Raw genomic sequence first — 19,039 nt, forward strand, 5'->3', positions numbered from 1 at the left:
GGCGCAATGAGGTAGCTGTGTGAGTAAGCTAAGCGACCCTAGTGGCCGACACAAACACCTGGCCCATCTAGGAGTGGCACTGCAGTGTCACGCAGGATGACCCTTCCAAAAAACACTCCCCAAACAGCACATGACGCAAAGAAGAAAAAAAGAGGCGCAATGAGGTAGCTGTGTGAGTTAGCTAAGCGACCCTAGTGGCCGACACAAACACCTGGCCCATCTAGGAGTGGCACTGCAGTGTCACGCAGGATGGCCCTTCCAAAAAACACTCCCCAAACAGCACATGACGCAAAGAAGAAAAAAAGAGGCGCAATGAGGTAGCTGTGTGAGTAAGCTAAGCGACCCTAGTGGCCGGCACAAACACCTGGCCCATCTAGGAGTGGCACTGCAGTGTCACGCAGGATGGCCCTTCCAAAAAACACTCCCCAAACAGCACATGACGCAAATAAAAATGAAAGAAAAAAGAGGTGCAAGATGGAATTGTCCTTGGGCCCTCCCACCCACCCTTATGTTGTATAAACAGGACATGCACACTTTAACCAACCCATCATTTCAGTGACAGGGTCTGCCACACGACTGTGACTGAAATGACGGGTTGGTTTGGACCCCCACCGAAAAAGAAGCAATTAATCTCTCCTTGCACAAACTGGCTCTACAGAGGCAAGATGTCCACCTCATCATCATCCTCCGATATATCACCGTGTACATCCCGCTCCTCACAGATTATCAATTCGTCCCCACTGGAATCCACCATCTCAGCTCCCTGTGTACTTTGTGGAGGCAATTGCTGCTGGTCAATGTCTCCACGGAGGAATTGATTATAATTCATTTTAATGAACATCATCTTCTCCACATTTACTGGAAGTAACCTCGTACGCCGATTGCTGACAAGGTGAGCGGCGGCACTAAACACTCTTTCGGAGTACACACTTGTGGGAGAGCAACTTAGGTAGAATAAAGCCAGTTTGTGCAAGGGCCTCCAAATTGCCTCTTTTTCCTGCCAGTATAAGTACGGACTGTCTGACGTGCCTACTTGGATGCGGTCACTCATATAATCCTCCACCATTCTTTCAATGGTGACAGAATCATATGCAGTGACAGTAGACGACATGTCCGTAATCGTTGTCAGGTCCTTCAGTCCGGACCAGATGTCAGCATCAGCAGTCGCTCCAGACTGCCCTGCATCACCGCCAGCGGGTGGGCTCGGAATTCTGAGCCTTTTCCTCGCACCCCCAGTTGCGGGAGAATGTGAAGGAGGAGATGTTGACAGGTCGCGTTCCGCTTGACTTGACAATTTTGTCACCAGCAGGTCTTTGAACCCCAGCAGACTTGTGTCTGCCGGAAAAAGAGATCCAAGGTAGGTTTTAAATCTAGGATCGAGCACGGTGGCCAAAATGTAGTGCTCTGATTTCAACAGATTGACCACCCGTGAATCCTTGTTAAGCGAATTAAGGGCTCCATCCACAAGTCCCACATGCCTAGCGGAATCGCTCCCTTTTAGCTCCTCCTTCAATGCCTCCAGCTTCTTCTGCAAAAGCCTGATGAGGGGAATGACCTGACTCAGGCTGGCAGTGTCTGAACTGACTTCACGTGTGGCAAGTTCAAAAGGTTGCAGAACCTTGCACAACGTTGAAATCATTCTCCACTGCGCTTGAGACAGGTACATTCCACCTCCTATATCGTGCTCAATTGTATAGGCTTGAATGGCCTTTTGCTGCTCCTCCAACCTCTGAAGCATATATAGGGTTGAATTCCACCTCGTTACCACTTCTTGCTTCAGATGATGGCAGGGCAGGTTCAGGCGTTTTTGGTGGTGCTCCAGTCTTCTGTACGTGGTGCCTGTACGCCGAAAGTGTCCCGCAATTCTTCTGGCCACCGACAGCATCTCTTGCACGCCCCTGTCGTTTTTTAAAAAATTCTGCACCACCAAATTCAAGGTATGTGCAAAACATGGGACGTGCTGGAATTTTCCCATATTTAATGCACACACAATATTGCTGGCGTTGTCCGATGCCACAAATCCACAGGAGAGTCCAATTGGGGTAAGCCATTCCGCGATGATCTTCCTCAGTTGCCGTAAGAGGTTTTCAGCTGTGTGCGTATTCTGGAAACCGGTGATACAAAGCGTAGCCTGCCTAGGAAAGAGTTGGCGTTTGCGAGATGCTGCTACTGGTGCCGCCGCTGCTGTTCTTGCGGCGGGAGTCCATACATCTACCCAGTGGGCTGTCACAGTCATATAGTCCTGACCCTGCCCTGCTCCACTTGTCCACATGTCCGTGGTTAAGTGGACATTGGGTACAACTGCATTTTTTAGGACACTGGTGAGTCTTTTTCTGACGTCCGTGTACATTCTCGGTATCGCCTGCCTAGAGAAGTGGAACCTAGATGGTATTTGGTAACGGGGGCACACTACCTCAAGAAATTGTCTAGTTCCCTGTGAACTAACGGCGGATACCGGACGCACGTCTAACACCAACATAGTTGTCAAGGCCTCAGTTATCCGCTTTGCAACAGGATGACTGCTGTGATATTTCATCTTCCTCGCAAAGGACTGTTGGACAGTCAATTGCTTGGTGGAAGTAGTAAAAGTGGGCTTACGACTTCCCCTCTGGGATGACCATCGACTCCCAGCAGCAACAACAGCAGCGCCAGCAGCAGTAGGCGTTACACGCAAGGATGCATCGGAGGAATCACAGGCAGGAGAGGACTCGTCAGAATTGCCAGTGACATGGCCTGCAGGACTATTGGCATTCCTGGGGAAGGAGGAAATTGACACTGAGGGAGTTGGTGGGGTGGTTTGCGTGAGCTTGGTTACAAGAGGAAGGGATTTACTGGTCAGTGGACTGCTTCCGCTGTCGCCCAAAGTTTTTGAACTTGTCACTGACTTATTATGAATGCGCTGCAGGTGACGTATAAGGGAGGATGTTCCGAGGTGGTTAACGTCCTTACCCCTACTTATTACAGCTTGACAAAGGCAACACACGGCTTGACAAATGTTGTCCGCATTTCTGTTGAAATACTTCCACACCGAAGAGCTGATTTTTTGGGTATTTTCACCAGGCATGTCAATGGCCCTATTCCTCCCACGGACAACAGGTGTCTCCCCGGGTGCCTGACTTAAACAAACCACCTCACCATCAGAATCCTCCTTGTCAATTTCCTCCCCAGCGCCAGCAACACCCATATCCTCCTCATCCTGGTGTACTTCAACACTGACATCTTCAATCTGACTATCAGGAACTGGACTGCGGGTGCTCCTTCCAGCACTTGCAGGGGGCGTGCAAATGGTGAAAGGCGCATGCTCTTCACGTCCAGTGTTGGGAAGGTCAGGCATCGCAACCGACACAATTGGACTCTCCTTGTGGATTTGGGATTTCGAAGAACGCACAGTTCTTTGCGGTGCTTTTGCCAGCTTGAGTCTTTTCATTTTTCTAGCGAGAGGCTGAGTGCTTCCTTCCTCATGTGAAGCTGAACCACTAGCCATGAACATAGGCCAGGGCCTCAGCCGTTCCTTGCCACTCCGTGTGGTAAATGGCATATTGGCAAGTTTACGCTTCTCCTCCGACAATTTTATTTTAGATTTTGGAGTCCTTTTTTTACTGATATTTGGTGTTTTGGATTTTACATGCTCTGTACTATGACATTGGGCATCGGCCTTGGCAGACGACGTTGCTGGCATTTCATCGTCTCGGCCATGACTAGTGGCAGCAGCTTCAGCACGAGGTGGAAGTGGATCTTGATCTTTCCCTAATTTTGGAACCTCAACATTTTTGTTCTCCATATTTTAATAGGCACAACTAAAAGGCACCTCAGGTAAACAATGGAGATGGATGGATACTAGTATACTTATGGATGGACGAGCGACTGCCGACACAGAGGTAGCTACAGCCGTGGACTACCGTACTGTGTCTGCTGCTAATATAGACTGGATGATAATGAGATGAAATTAATATATATATATATAATATCACTAGTACTGCAGCCGGACAGGTATATATATTTATTATGTAATGACTGATGACGGACCTGCTGGACACTGTCAGCTCAGCAGCACCGCAGACTGCTACAGTAAGCTACTATAGTAGTATGTATCAAGAAGAAAGAAAAAAAAAAACACGGGTAGGTGGTATACAATTATGGATGGACCAGCGACTGCCGACACAGAGGTAGCTACAGCCGTGGACTACCGTACTGTGTCTGCTGCTAATATAGACTGGATGATAATGAGATGAAATTAATATATATATATATATATAATATCACTAGTACTGCAGCCGGACAGGTATATATATTTATTATGTAATGACTGATGACGGACCTGCTGGACACTGTCAGCTCAGCAGCACCGCAGACTGCTACAGTAAGCTACTATAGTAGTATGTATCAAGAAGAAAGAAAAAAAAAAAAACACGGGTAGGTGGTATACAATTATGGATGGACCAGCGACTGCCGACACAGAGGTAGCTACAGCCGTGGACTACCGTACTGTGTCTGCTGCTAATATAGACTGGATGATAATGAGATGAAATTAATATATATATATATAATATCACTAGTACTGCAGCCGGACAGGTATATATATTTATTATGTAATGACTGATGACAGACCTGCTGGACACTGTCAGCTCAGCAGCACCGCAGACTGCTACAGTAAGCTACTATAGTAGTATGTATCAAGAAGAAAGAAAAAAAAAAAACACGGGTAGGTGGTATACAATTATGGATGGACCAGCGACTGCCGACACAGAGGTAGCTACAGCCGTGGACTACCGTACTGTGTCTGCTGCTAATATAGACTGGATGATAATGAGATGAAATTAATATATATATATATATATAATATCACTAGTACTGCAGCCGGACAGGTATATATATTTATTATGTAATGACTGATGACGGACCTGCTGGACACTGTCAGCTCAGCAGCACCGCAGACTGCTACAGTAAGCTACTATAGTAGTATGTATCAAGAAGAAAGAAAAAAAAAAAAACACGGGTAGGTGGTATACAATTATGGATGGACCAGCGACTGCCGACACAGAGGTAGCTACAGCCGTGGACTACCGTACTGTGTCTGCTGCTAATATAGACTGGATGATAATGAGATGAAATTAATATATATATATATAATATCACTAGTACTGCAGCCGGACAGGTATATATATTTATTATGTAATGACTGATGACGGACCTGCTGGACACTGTCAGCTCAGCAGCACCGCAGACTGCTACAGTAAGCTACTATAGTAGTATGTATCAAGAAGAAGGAAAAAAAAAAAAACACGGGTAGGTGGTATACAATTATGGATGGACCAGCGACTGCCGACACAGAGGTAGCTACAGCCGTGGACTACCGTACTGTGTCTGCTGCTAATATAGACTGGATGATAATGAGATGAAATTAATATATATATATATATAATATCACTAGTACTGCAGCCGGACAGGTATATATATTTATTATGTAATGACTGATGATGGACCTGCTGGACACTGTCAGCTCAGCAGCACCGCAGACTGCTACAGTAAGCTACTATAGTAGTATGTATCAAGAAGAAAGAAAAAAAAAAACACGGGTAGGTGGTATACAATTATATATATATTATATACAATTATATATATATATATATATATATATATATTAAACTGGTGGTGATTAATTAAACTGGTGGTCAGGTCACTGGTCACACTATCAGCAACTTGCAAGTAGTACTCCTAAGCAGACAATCACAATATATACTGGTGGTCAGTGTGGTCACAATGGCAGTGTGGCACTCTGGCAGCAAAAGTGTGCACTGTACGTTAAAATATGTACTCCTGCTCTCAGACTCTAACTGCTCCCCACTGTCTCCCCCACAAGTCAGATATACAGTCACACTATCACTAGAGATGAGCGGGTTCGGTTTCTCTGAATCCGAACCCGCACGAACTTCATGTTTTTTTTCACGGGTCCGAGCGACTCGGATCTTCCCGCCTTGCTCGGTTAACCCGAGCGCGCCCGAACGTCATCATGACGCTGTCGGATTCTCGCGAGACTCGGATTCTATATAAGGAGCCGCGCGTCGCCGCCATTTTCACACGTGCATTGAGATTGATAGGGAGAGGACGTGGCTGGCGTCCTCTCCGTTATAGTAGAAAAGAGTAAAGACTGAGTGACTTAGTTATAATTGTGGGGAGGATTGGGGACGGGGAGCAGCTGTTAGGGAGTACAGTGATTTAGATTAGGAGAGAGAGAGAGAGAGAGATTGACCTGATTTACTGGAGCTTAGGAGTACTGTAGAAGAGAGTGCAGAGTTTACTAGTGACTGACCACAGTGACCACCAGACAGTGCAGTTTTATTTAATATATCCGTTCTCTGCCTGAAAAAAACGATACACACAGTGACTCAGTCACATACCATATCTGTGTGCACTGCTCAGCCCAGTGTGCTGCATCATCTATGTATATATTATATATCTGACTGTGCTCAGCTCACACAGCTTATAATTGTGGGGGAGACTGGGGAGCACTGCAGTGCCAGTTATAGGTTATAGCAGGAGCCAGGAGTACAAGACAGTCACATACCATATCTGTGTGCACTGCTCAGCCCAGTGTGCTGCATCATCTATGTATATATTATATATCTGACTGTGCTCAGCTCACACAGCTTATAATTGTGGGGGAGACTGGGGAGCACTGCAGTGCCAGTTATAGGTTATAGCAGGAGCCAGGAGTACATATTATATTAAAATTAAACAGTGCACACTTTTGCTGCAGGAGTGCCACTGCCAGTGTGACTGACCAGTGACCTGACCACACTGACCACAGTATAGTTAGTAGTATATTATATTGTGATTGCCTGAAAAAGTTAAACACTCGTCGTGTGACTTCACTTGTGTGGTGTTTTTTTTTTTATTCTATAAAAAACTCATTCTGCTGACAGTGTCCAGCAGGTCCGTCATTATATAATATATATACCTGTCCGGCTGCAGTAGTGATATATATATATTTTTTATATCATTATTTATCATCCAGTCGCAGCAGACACAGTACGGTAGTTCACGGCTGTAGCTACCTCTGTGTCGGCACTCGGCAGTCCGTCCATAATTGTATACCACCTAACCGTGGTTTTTTTTTCTTTCTTCTTTATACATACATACTACGACATCTCTTTATCAACCAGTCTATATTAGCAGCAGACACAGTACAGTACGGTAGTTCACGGCTGTGGCTACCTCTGTGTCGGCACTCGGCAGTCCGTCCATAATTGTATACCACCTAACCGTGGTTTTTTTTTCTTTCTTCTTTATACTTACATACTACGACATCTCTTTATCAACCAGTCTATATTAGCAGCAGACACAGTACAGTACGGTAGTTCACGGCTGTGGCTACCTCTGTGTCGGCACTCGGCAGTCCGTCCATAATTGTATACCACCTAACCGTGGTTTTTTTTTCCTTTCTTCTTTATACATACATACTACGACATCTCTTTATCAACCAGTCTATATTAGCAGCAGACACAGTACAGTACGGTAGTTCACGGCTGTGGCTACCTCTGTGTCGGCACTCGGCAGTCCGTCCATAATTGTATACCACCTAACCGTGTTTTTTTTTTCTTTCTTCTTTATACATACATACTACGACATCTCTTTATCAACCAGTCTATATTAGCAGCAGACACAGTACAGTACGGTAGTTCACGGCTGTGGCTACCTCTGTGTCGGCACTCGGCAGTCCGTCCATAATTGTATACTAGTATCCATCCATCTCCATTGTTTACCTGAGGTGCCTTTTAGTTGTGCCTATTAAAATATGGAGAACAAAAATGTTGAGGTTCCAAAATTAGGGAAAGATCAAGATCCACTTCCACCTCGTGCTGAAGCTGCTGCCACTAGTCATGGCCGAGACGATGAAATGCCAGCAACGTCGTCTGCCAAGGCCGATGCCCAATGTCATAGTACAGAGCATGTCAAATCCAAAACACCAAATATCAGTAAAAAAAGGACTCCAAAACCTAAAATAAAATTGTCGGAGGAGAAGCGTAAACTTGCCAATATGCCATTTACCACACGGAGTGGCAAGGAACGGCTGAGGCCCTGGCCTATGTTCATGGCTAGTGGTTCAGCTTCACATGAGGATGGAAGCAATCAGCCTCTCGCTAGAAAAATGAAAAGACTCAAGCTGGCAAAAGCACAGCAAAGAACTGTGCATTCTTCGAAATCCCAAATCCACAAGGAGAGTCCAATTGTGTCGGTTGCGATGCCTGACCTTCCCAACACTGGACGTGAAGAGCATGCGCCTTCCACCATTTGCACGCCCCCTGCAAGTGCTGGAAGGAGCACCCGCAGTCCAGTTCCTGATAGTCAGATTGAAGATGTCAGTGTTGAAGTACACCAGGATGAGGAGGATATGGGTGTTGCTGGCGCTGGGGAGGAAATTGACCAGGAGGATTCTGATGGTGAGGTGGTTTGTTTAAGTCAGGCACCCGGGGAGACACCTGTTGTCCGTGGGAGGAATATGGCCGTTGACATGCCAGGTGAAAATACCAAAAAAATCAGCTCTTCGGTGTGGAGGTATTTCAACAGAAATGCGGACAACAGGTGTCAAGCCGTGTGTTCCCTTTGTCAAGCTGTAATAAGTAGGGGTAAGGACGTTAACCACCTCGGAACATCCTCCCTTATACGTCACCTGCAGCGCATTCATAATAAGTCAGTGACAAGTTCAAAAACTTTGGGTGACAGCGGAAGCAGTCCACTGACCAGTAAATCCCTTCCTCTTGTAACCAAGCTCACGCAACCCACCCCACCAACTCCCTCAGTGTCAATTTCCTCCTTCCCCAGGAATGCCAATAGTCCTGCAGGCCATGTCACTGGCAATTCTGACGAGTCCTCTCCTGCCTGGTATTCCTCCGATGCATCCTTGCGTGTAACGCCTACTGCTGCTGGCGCTGCTGTTGTTGCTGCTGGGAGTCGATGGTCATCCCAGAGGGGAAGTCGTAAGCCCACTTGTACTACTTCCAGTAAGCAATTGACTGTTCAACAGTCCTTTGCGAGGAAGATGAAATATCACAGCAGTCATCCTGCTGCAAAGCGGATAACTGAGGCCTTGACAACTATGTTGGTGTTAGACGTGCGTCCGGTATCCGCCGTTAGTTCACAGGGAACTAGACAATTTATTGAGGCAGTGTGCCCCCGTTACCAAATACCATCTAGGTTCCACTTCTCTAGGCAGGCGATACCAAAAATGTACACGGACCTCAGAAAAAGACTCACCAGTGTCCTAAAAAATGCAGCTGGACCCAATGTCCACTTAACCACGGACATGTGGACAAGTGGAGCAGGGCAGGGTCAGGACTATATGACTGTGACAGCCCACTGGGTAGATGTATGGACTCCCGCCGCAAGAACAGCAGCGGCGGCACCAGTAGCAGCATCTCGCAAACGCCAACTCTTTCCTAGGCAGGCTACGCTTTGTATCACCGCTTTCCAGAATACGCACACAGCTGAAAACCTCTTACGGCAACTGAGGAAGATCATCGCGGAATGGCTTACCCCAATTGGACTCTCCTGTGGATTTGTGGCATCGGACAACGCCAGCAATATTGTGTGTGCATTAAATATGGGCAAATTCCAGCACGTCCCATGTTTTGCACATACCTTGAATTTGGTGGTGCAGAATTTTTTAAAAAACGACAGGGGCGTGCAAGAGATGCTGTCGGTGGCCAGAAGAATTGCGGGACACTTTCGGCGTACAGGCACCACGTACAGAAGACTGGAGCATCACCAAAAACTACTGAACCTGCCCTGCCATCATCTGAAGCAAGAAGTGGTAACGAGGTGGAATTCAACCCTCTATATGCTTCAGAGGTTGGAGGAGCAGCAAAAGGCCATTCAAGCCTATACAATTGAGCACGATATAGGAGGTGGAATGCACCTGTCTCAAGCGCAGTGGAGAATGATTTCAACGTTGTGCAAGGTTCTGATGCCCTTTGAACTTGCCACACGTGAAGTCAGTTCAGACACTGCCAGCCTGAGTCAGGTCATTCCCCTCATCAGGCTTTTGCAGAAGAAGCTGGAGACATTGAAGGAGGAGCTAACACGGAGCGATTCCGCTAGGCATGTGGGACTTGTGGATGGAGCCCTTAATTCGCTTAACAAGGATTCACGGGTGGTCAATCTGTTGAAATCAGAGCACTACATTTTGGCCACCGTGCTCGATCCTAGATTTAAAGCCTACCTTGGATCTCACTTTCCGGCAGACACAAGTCTGCTGGGGTTGAAAGACCTGCTGGTGAGAAAATTGTCAAGTCAAGCGGAACGCGACCTGTCAACATCTCCTCCTTCACATTCTCCCGCAACTGGGGGTGCGAGGAAAAGGCTCAGAATTCCGAGCCCACCCGCTGGCGGTGATGCAGGGCAGTCTGGAGCGACTGCTGATGCTGACATCTGGTCCGGACTGAAGGACCTGACAACGATTACGGATACGGACATGTCGTCTACTGGCACTGCATATGATTCTCTCCCCATTGAAAGAATGGTGGAGGATTATATGAGTGACCGCATCCAAGTAGGCACGTCACACAGTCCGTACTTATACTGGCAGGAAAAAGAGGCAATTTGGAGGCCCTTGCACAAACTGGCTTTATTCTACCTAAGTTGCCCTCCCACAAGTGTGTACTCCGAAAGAGTGTTTAGTGCCGCCGCTCACCTTGTCAGCAATCGGCGTACGAGGTTACATCCAGAAAATGTGGAGAAGATGATGTTCATTAAAATGAATTATAATCAATTCCTCCGCGGAGACATTGACCAGCAGCAATTGCCTCCACAAAGTACACAGGGAGCTGAGATGGTGGATTCCAGTGGGGACGAATTGATAATCTGTGAGGAGGGGGATGTACACGGTGATATATCGGAGGATGATGATGAGGTGGACATCTTGCCTCTGTAGAGCCAGTTTGTGCAAGGAGAGATTAATTGCTTCTTTTTTGGTGGGGGTCCAAACCATCCCGTCATTTCAGTCACAGTCGTGTGGCAGACCCTGTCACTGAAATGATGGGTTGGTTAAAGTGTGCATGTCCTGTTTATACAACATAAGGGTGGGTGGGAGGGCCCAAGGACAATTCCATCTTTCACCTCTTTTTTATTTTATTTTACTTTGCGTCATGTGCTGATTGGGGAGGGTTTTTTGGAAGGGACATCCTGCGTGACACTGCAGTGCCACTCCTAAATGGGCCCGGTGTTTGTGTCGGCCACTAGGGTCGCTAATCTTACTCACACAGCTACCTCATTGCGCCTCTTTTTTTCTTTGCGTCATGTGCTGATTGGGGAGGGTTTTTTGGAAGGGACATCCTGCGTGACACTGCAGTGCCACTCCTAAATGGGCCCGGTGTTTGTGTCGGCCACTAGGGTCGCTTATCTTACTCACACAGTCAGCTACCTCATTGCGCCTCTTTTTTTCTTTGCGTCATGTGCTATTTGGGGAGGGTTTTTTGGAAGGGACATCCTGCGTGACACTGCAGTGCCACTCCTAAATGGGCCCGGTGTTTGTGTCGGCCACTAGGGTCGCTTATCTTACTCACACAGTCAGCTACCTCATTGCGCCTCTTTTTTTCTTTGCGTCATGTGCTGTTTGGGGAGGGTTTTTTGGAAGGGACATCCTGCGTGACACTGCAGTGCCACTCCTAAATGGGCCCGGTGTTTGTGTCGGCCACTAGGGTCGCTTATCTTACTCACACAGTCAGCTACCTCATTGCGCCTCTTTTTTTCTTTGCGTCATGTGCTGTTTGGGGAGGGTTTTTTGGAAGGGACATCCTGCGTGACACTGCAGTGCCACTCCTAAATGGGCCCGGTGTTTGTGTCGGCCACTAGGGTCGCTTATCTTACTCACACAGTCAGCTACCTCATTGCGCCTCTTTTTTTCTTTGCGTCATGTGCTGTTTGGGGAGGGTTTTTTGGAAGGGACATCCTGCGTGACACTGCAGTGCCACTCCTAGATGGGCCAGGTGTTTGTGTCGGCCACTAGGGTCGCTTAGCTTAGTCATCCAGCGACCTCGGTGCAAATTTTAGGACTAAAAATAATATTGTGAGGTGTGAGGTATTCAGAATAGACTGAAAATGAGTGGAAATTATGGTTTTTGAGGTTAATAATAATATGGGATCAAAATGACCCCCAAATTCTATGATTTAAGCTGTTTTTTAGGGTTTTTTGAAAAAAACACCCGAATCCAAAACACACCCGAATCCGACAAAAAAAATTCGGTGAGGTTTTGCCAAAACGCGGTCGAACCCAAAACACGGCCGCGGAACCGAACCCAAAACCAAAACACAAAACCCGAAAAATTTCAGGCGCTCATCTCTAACTATCACTTCAGCAAGTAGTAGTACTCCTCCTAATGCTCCCCAAAATTACTAAAGTAAATACTGTGTCTCTCTCTACTCTAGTCTCACTCTCTTCTCTATAAACGGAGAGGACGCCAGCCACGTCCTCTCCCTATCAATCTCAATGCACGTGTGAAAATGGCGGCGACGCGCGGCTCCTTATATAGAATCCGAGTCTCGCGATAGAATCCGAGCCTCGCGAGAATCCGACAGCGGGATGATGACGTTCGGGCGCGCTTGGGTTAACCGAGCAAGGCGGGAAGATCCGAGTCGCTCGGACCCGTGTAAAAAAACCTGAAGTTCGGGCGGGTTCGGATTCCGAGGAACCGAACCCGCTCATCTCTAGTTTTTGAGGGGTTTTTGTAAAAAAACACCCGAATCCAAAACACACCCGAATCCGACAAAAAAATTTCAGGGAGGTTTTGCCAAAACGCATCCGAATCCAAAACATGACCGCGGAACCGAATCCAAAACCAAAACACAAAACCCGAAAAATGTCCGGTGCACATCACTAGTTATTTTGTTTCTGTGCAGGGTAAATACTGGCTGCTTTATTTTTACACTGCAATTTAGATTGCAGTTTGAACACACCACACCCAAATCTAACTCTCTCTGCACATGTTATATCTGTCTCCCCTGCAGTGCACATGGTTTTGCCCAACTGCTAACAAAGTTCCTGCTGCGATCAACTCAGAATTACCCCCAATGTGTGCTGAGGGGGGGTGGACGGGGTGAGGGGACGCTCATTTCACCTAGCGGTGAAATGAGTGATGTGCTAGATTGTGCCTGCATGCAGGCACAATCTAGCATCGCTGTCGCCAGCACCCCTACTACACACGGAGCGATGTGTTCTTAATTTCTAAGCAATCTAGTCAGATTGCTTAGAAATTAAGTGAACATCGCTCCATGTGTACACCACTTAAGTTTCCAATCACTGTGCTCCTGTCATTCCTTATTAGCTCTCTGGTTAGCAGTTAGGGGATATGCACAGAACCCTATTCCCCACAGAAGTCTCTTAATAAAATCTGATACTTGATAACCATGGAGAAAATAACTGCATATTCAATAATAAATCGCACAAGTATACCCAAGTCTTGTGAGAAAAGTTTATTTATAATAGACGCATAGTCACCGCCCACGGGGGAGTGTATTTTCGCTTTGCAAGTGCAGCCGAGCGCAGCAAAAACATTTTGTGCAGTTTCAGAGTAGCTCTGGACTTACTCAGCCCTTGCGATCACTTCAGTTTTTTTGGTGATAGAATTGACGTCAGACACCCGCCCTGCAAAAGCCTGCATTTTCCCAAACACTCCCAGAAAATGTCCAGTTGACACCCATAAACGCCCTCTTTCTATTAATCCCCTTTGCGTTCAGCTGTGCAAATGGTATCTTCGCTAAATCCATCGTCCAGCACCGATCCTCTTTGTACCCGTACAATGCGCCTGCGCATTGCGGTGCATATGCATGCACAATTTTTTAAATTTTTTTGCCTGATCCCTGCACTGCATAAATCAGCAGTGAGCGATCAACTCGGATTGACCCCCATAGTCTCCATCACCCAATCCGGTGGTGTCTCCTGAGTGTTGTCCTGGTCTGTCCAGGCTGAATGTGGTGTCCCTGAGTGGGGGTGTCTGCTCTGTTGCAGACAGGGCTGGTGTCCTTCTTCTTGCAGCTTCTGTGATCTTGGTGCCGCTCACTTGACTGCCTTCAACAAACCAGACCCCAGCTATCTCGGTCATGTGCCCACTCAGCCTATCGACGCTGGGAGTGCCCTATTTATACTTGAATTTACACTATGTGCGGTGGCAGAACAACTTCTCTCCATAGAGACCTTCATTCTGGCTCCTGGCTTAGTTTGCCTGTGCAATTTCTCCAGCATTTGTCTCTGGCTGTTCGTAATAGTTCACAAGCACTAGTCATCTGTCTTTGTCTTCTGTTTCCAGCATTACCCTTTGGATCTCAGCTCCACTAAGGGTTCTCCTCTCCCAGTACCTGACCCTGACATCCTGAGGAGTCTCATTAAGCCTCCCAGCTTCATTCACTTTCCCATCAAGTAGGCCAGCCCTAGAGTCCTGACCCGAGTAAAAAAAAAAAAAAATCCTTTTGCTAAGACACCGTCTCTTACCCAGATCCTGACCAAGGGGTTTTAGACATCTTTCTATAGTCAATCATATTTAAGTGTTAGTTCATTAACATATAAATTTACCATAGTTTTCTGTTATGTATGAATGCTTCTACTCCCAAAGCAGCAAATGTGAGCTTTGGGGTTCTGGTCTTGTCCTCAATTCCTCTTTTCTACATTACTCTAATTTACTACACGCCCTTGTACACTTCAATATGCTAGGTCCAATAATAATAATAATAATAATAATAATAATAATAATTATTATTATTATTATTATTATTATTTATTATTATTATGTTCTTAAAAATAAAATTAAGTAGTATGGAAAGAACACATGTAGATTTTGTTTGAACTGTGTACAGGGTAGGTAAATAGTTATAACAGTTTATGGTGGTTATATGAGTGTTTAATAAATTTTATAAGTTTGTCTGAAGTCAGGTGAGTTTTCAGGGAATGCTTGAAACTTTGGAGGCTAAAAGAAAGTCTGGTTGTGTGAGGGAGGGCATCCCACAGAAAAGTCCTGTAACAGGAATGGGAGCAGAAGTGTCGATGAGAAATGCAGATCTTGTGCAGAGTACTATAGAGTTTGTTTTCAAAATATATCCTGTTTTCATTTTCTAGGATGATACTTTTGCATTATTTAAGAATGGAAATCTGCACATTTTGTGAATGTCATGTTCTTATTTCTGAAGTGGGATATTACCAAAATTTCCTCTTGTGTATCTGCTGTTATTTTCTAGGATCATGACACATCACACATACAGTATGATACTGTTTTAAGTGACAGTACTATTTAAACTGCTTGATTTAGTCATTAAACAATTATGGTGAGTAATTAGGTATATATTTTCACTCAAGTTTTTGGCCACCATGCTGTGCAGAAAAAGCACTTGCCTATCAACTTGTCCAATTTTGCCTATTTAAAAGAAGGACATGCTCTGGTTGCCATGATTCTATGCACATTTGAGCTGTAAATTGACCATTATATGAACATTTTTTGATAGATAAAGATGTAATAGCGCCGTTCCCTTGACCATGCTAATATTGTATTAACCCCTTCAGTGGTGACTTTCTTTTTACCATGTCACATCTCCCAGGGTGGGTTTTTAAATGAATTACCTTCTCGTTGCCAAGGGTTTCATGCGCTGGGTGTCATGCTCGTTAACAGGGGTTTCTCTGGGATCCATGCTCGTTGCCGGGCAATGCTTGTTCCATGGGGAATGCTCGTTGCCGGGCAATGCTTGTTCCATGGGGAATGCTCATGGTCAAGGGGGTGTAAATTTGCTGGCGGGTGCCAAAATCCCTCTTCCCCTCCTCCCTCATACTCCGCTCGGGGGAGGGGGGGCAGAGTTTCACGGAATGATGCGGATGCGTCATGACATCACAAAGCAACCGCTTCACTCCGTGAATCTCCGCCATGCAAGCGGAGTACGAGGGAGGAGGGAGAGCAGCGCTGGGCATGCCCCGGAAATCTTCCGGGATAGCCTGTCTCTCCAATGCAGCTGGCCCTGGAGTTTTTCCGGGCATGCCACTTAAGGGGTTAATAAGGAAGTCGCAATTTAAAAATACATATAAACTTTAACACTAGTGAAATAGCATATAAATTATTACAATGAAAAACATTTACAGGAAAATAAATAACAATGAGAAAAATAAAAAATATAAAGTAAGTTATAAACAGGGATGGACTGGACGGAGCTGCTTGGTCAGCCCCTGTCTCTGAGAGGCGGGCAGCCGAGAAGAGCGCCGGGAGACAGAGCTGCTTGGCCAGCCCCTGGCTTTCTGTCTGACGTAACTGCTCGGCCAGGCAGTTATGCCCTACTGGCCCATCAGGCCATTGGCCCTTAGGGCATCTGCCGGATGGCCAGTCCGGCCCTGGCTAGAAACAATAAAATATGATCGAGCCACAATGATATCGAGACGGACTGGCGATCATAGGACTCCAGTAATATATGCAGATGATGATTCCAGTGTAAAAAAAATAATTGTATGGGTTAGTGGGAATAAACAAGAATATAAATTCATGAACTGCGAGCATCTCAGCAGCTATGGATCAGCAATTGTTAGTGACTAGTAATTATTTTAATAGTTTAATGATATCTCTGTATAGCATTACACACTTCGGTGTTATTAAACTTTCTGTTTTTTTTGCAGTCTTATGTATTTGGCCACACTGCACAGATTTGGTTGAAGGAACGGATGGAGAACGGTCTCATTTTATCAGCCAAATAACACACATACAAGCTGGCGAACAGGATTTTCCATACTGACCTAGAAAATCCACTTAATAATTAAAGGTGATCATTTTGTGGGCAGCACACATGGCACTTTTACACTTGTATATCTAATTTAAGAACTTTTTTTTTTTTTTTTACGTGCTTATAAGATTGATTCTTGTATAAGGCACTAATGATATGTGAATAGATAATACTGTTCTCCAGTTCTTTGTAACGAGTAGCCAGCTGCTTGTCCAAGACTGACCCTCCCCCTGGCTGGAGCCTTTATTTGAGAAGATAAAGGATAATCCACAACAAGCGGCTTTACTGCTGTTTGAGAATCAGCAAATCTCAATGTCTCCCAACCCCCTGCTCCACTGCAACAACTGGGTAGTGAAGGGGTTGATCTAAACATTTATATATTATTAGTCAAATTAGTGGAGTTTATTGAGTTCTGATTTTCCAATACTATTTTAATTGCAATTTGCAGTTACAATCAAAATGTAAATAAAATGTCAAAACACTGGAAATCTGTTATATTGGTTTAATCTGACTCTTCAGTTAATTATGCAGGGTCACCTGCATGATAAAAGTTTATGGATGAAAACGACAAAGTGCTGTAAAATAAACATGCTAAACTTTCTATTTTGTCCATGCTTCACAATCACACAAACATTGGGGGTCATTCCGAGTTGATCGCTCGCTAGCTGTTTTTTGCAGCCGTGCGAATGCATAGTCGCAGCCCACAGGGGAGTGTATTTTAGCTTTGCAAGTGTACGATCGCATGTGCAGCCGAGCTCTGCAAAAACATTTTGTGCAGTTTCTGAGTAGCTCTGAACTTACTCAGCCCTTGCGATCACTTCAGCCTGTCTGGTCCCAGAATTGACGTCAGACACCCGCCCTGCAAACGCTTGGACACGCCTGCGTTTTTACAACCACTCCCTGAAAACGGTCAGTTGACACCCATAAACGCCTTCTTCCTGTCAATCTTCTTGCGATAGGCTGTGCGAATGGATTATTTGTTAAAACCATCGCCCAGCAACGATCCGCTTTGTACCCGTACGACGCTCCTGCGCATTGCGGTGCATGCAAAGTAGAGACCTGAACGCTGCGCTGCGAAAAATGGCTTCTCGGCCTTTTGGCTAAGATCAAGTGTGGAGTACCTGTTCTCTTTTTTTTATATATATATTTTTTTAAATATTTTTATTGAAATTTTCCAAATATTTTTATACACGTAGACAAACAGTTATAGGCCCTACACACTGGCTGACATTAGTCAAAGATATGAACGATCTCGTTCATAAATGAACGAGATACCGTTCATATCTTTGAGTGTGGAGGCTCCAGCGATGAACGATGCGCGGCCACGCGCTCGTTCATCGCTGGTCCCCTGTCGGCTGTACATGCATGCCAATATGGACGATCTTGTCCATATTTGCCTGCAATTCAATGCAGCCGGGTGACGGGGGAGTGAAGAAACTTCACTCCCCCCGTCACTGCCCCTCCGCCGCCGGGTCGCCCGTCGCCCGTATACGCCGTCGGGCAGCTCGGCGGCGGATCGTCCAATGTGTAGGGCCCATTAGTGCCGTAGAGTCAGGCAATGGAGAAATGAGCACAAATCAGTACATCTGATGTGAGAATACAGAGAAAAAGGCTAAAAGCCTATCAGGAAATATTGCCAAACATCCCCAGATGAACAAAGGTAGCAGTACATAACGCAAAAGCATATGAGAACGTAAATTCAACAACAGACAGACTCCCATTCATACTATAAAACAGACAAAAAAAGGGGGGGGAATAAGGAGGGGGAGTAGGGGGTCATGTTTCCAAAACTACAATTCAAGAAAGAGAGATACCTTAATACATATTATAAGGTGATAATACAATAAAAAGATGTAAGTGGTTAATATCTTGATAGCGTCCTACAAGAGGACAACAAGAGATCATCAAATAATTTCAAGACATGGGCACGCTGCAACGTTTCCAAAGACTCCACAAATGGGCCCCATTTCTTATAAAAGAGCGATACTTTGGTTCCCAGGTCAGGTAGAGTAGATTGTCTCTCAAAATACAGTAGGTTAGTCAAGGATGTTTTCAAATGTTCTAAACGAGGAGGGGAGGCACTGATCCATTGGGTCAGTATTAATTTTTTACCAACGGTAAGTATAACCCACAGTAGAGGAATACAGTTAGAATGAGAAGGGTGCAAGTTCCATGTCGAGACAAGCATACCTAAGAAGGAACCCGGTGTTAGGGGTATAAGTATACCAAAGGTCTGAATAATATACCATTGTACTTTATGCCAAAATTTTGCACTCTTAGGGCAGTGCCAAAAATTATT

At 45.7% G+C, this 19,039-nt stretch overlaps 1 pseudogene; it reads left to right on the forward strand.

The window, feature by feature from the left end:
• The first annotated feature begins 17,820 nt into the window (after window positions 1–17,820).
• On the forward strand, window positions 17,821–18,027 carry LOC135052869 (U2 spliceosomal RNA; annotated as a pseudogene).
• Window positions 18,028–19,039: the final 1,012 nt, after the last annotated feature.

Source organism: Pseudophryne corroboree, chromosome 2 (genome assembly GCF_028390025.1).
Source record: "Pseudophryne corroboree isolate aPseCor3 chromosome 2, aPseCor3.hap2, whole genome shotgun sequence".
In the NCBI taxonomy this organism is placed as follows: Eukaryota; Metazoa; Chordata; class Amphibia; order Anura; family Myobatrachidae; genus Pseudophryne; species Pseudophryne corroboree.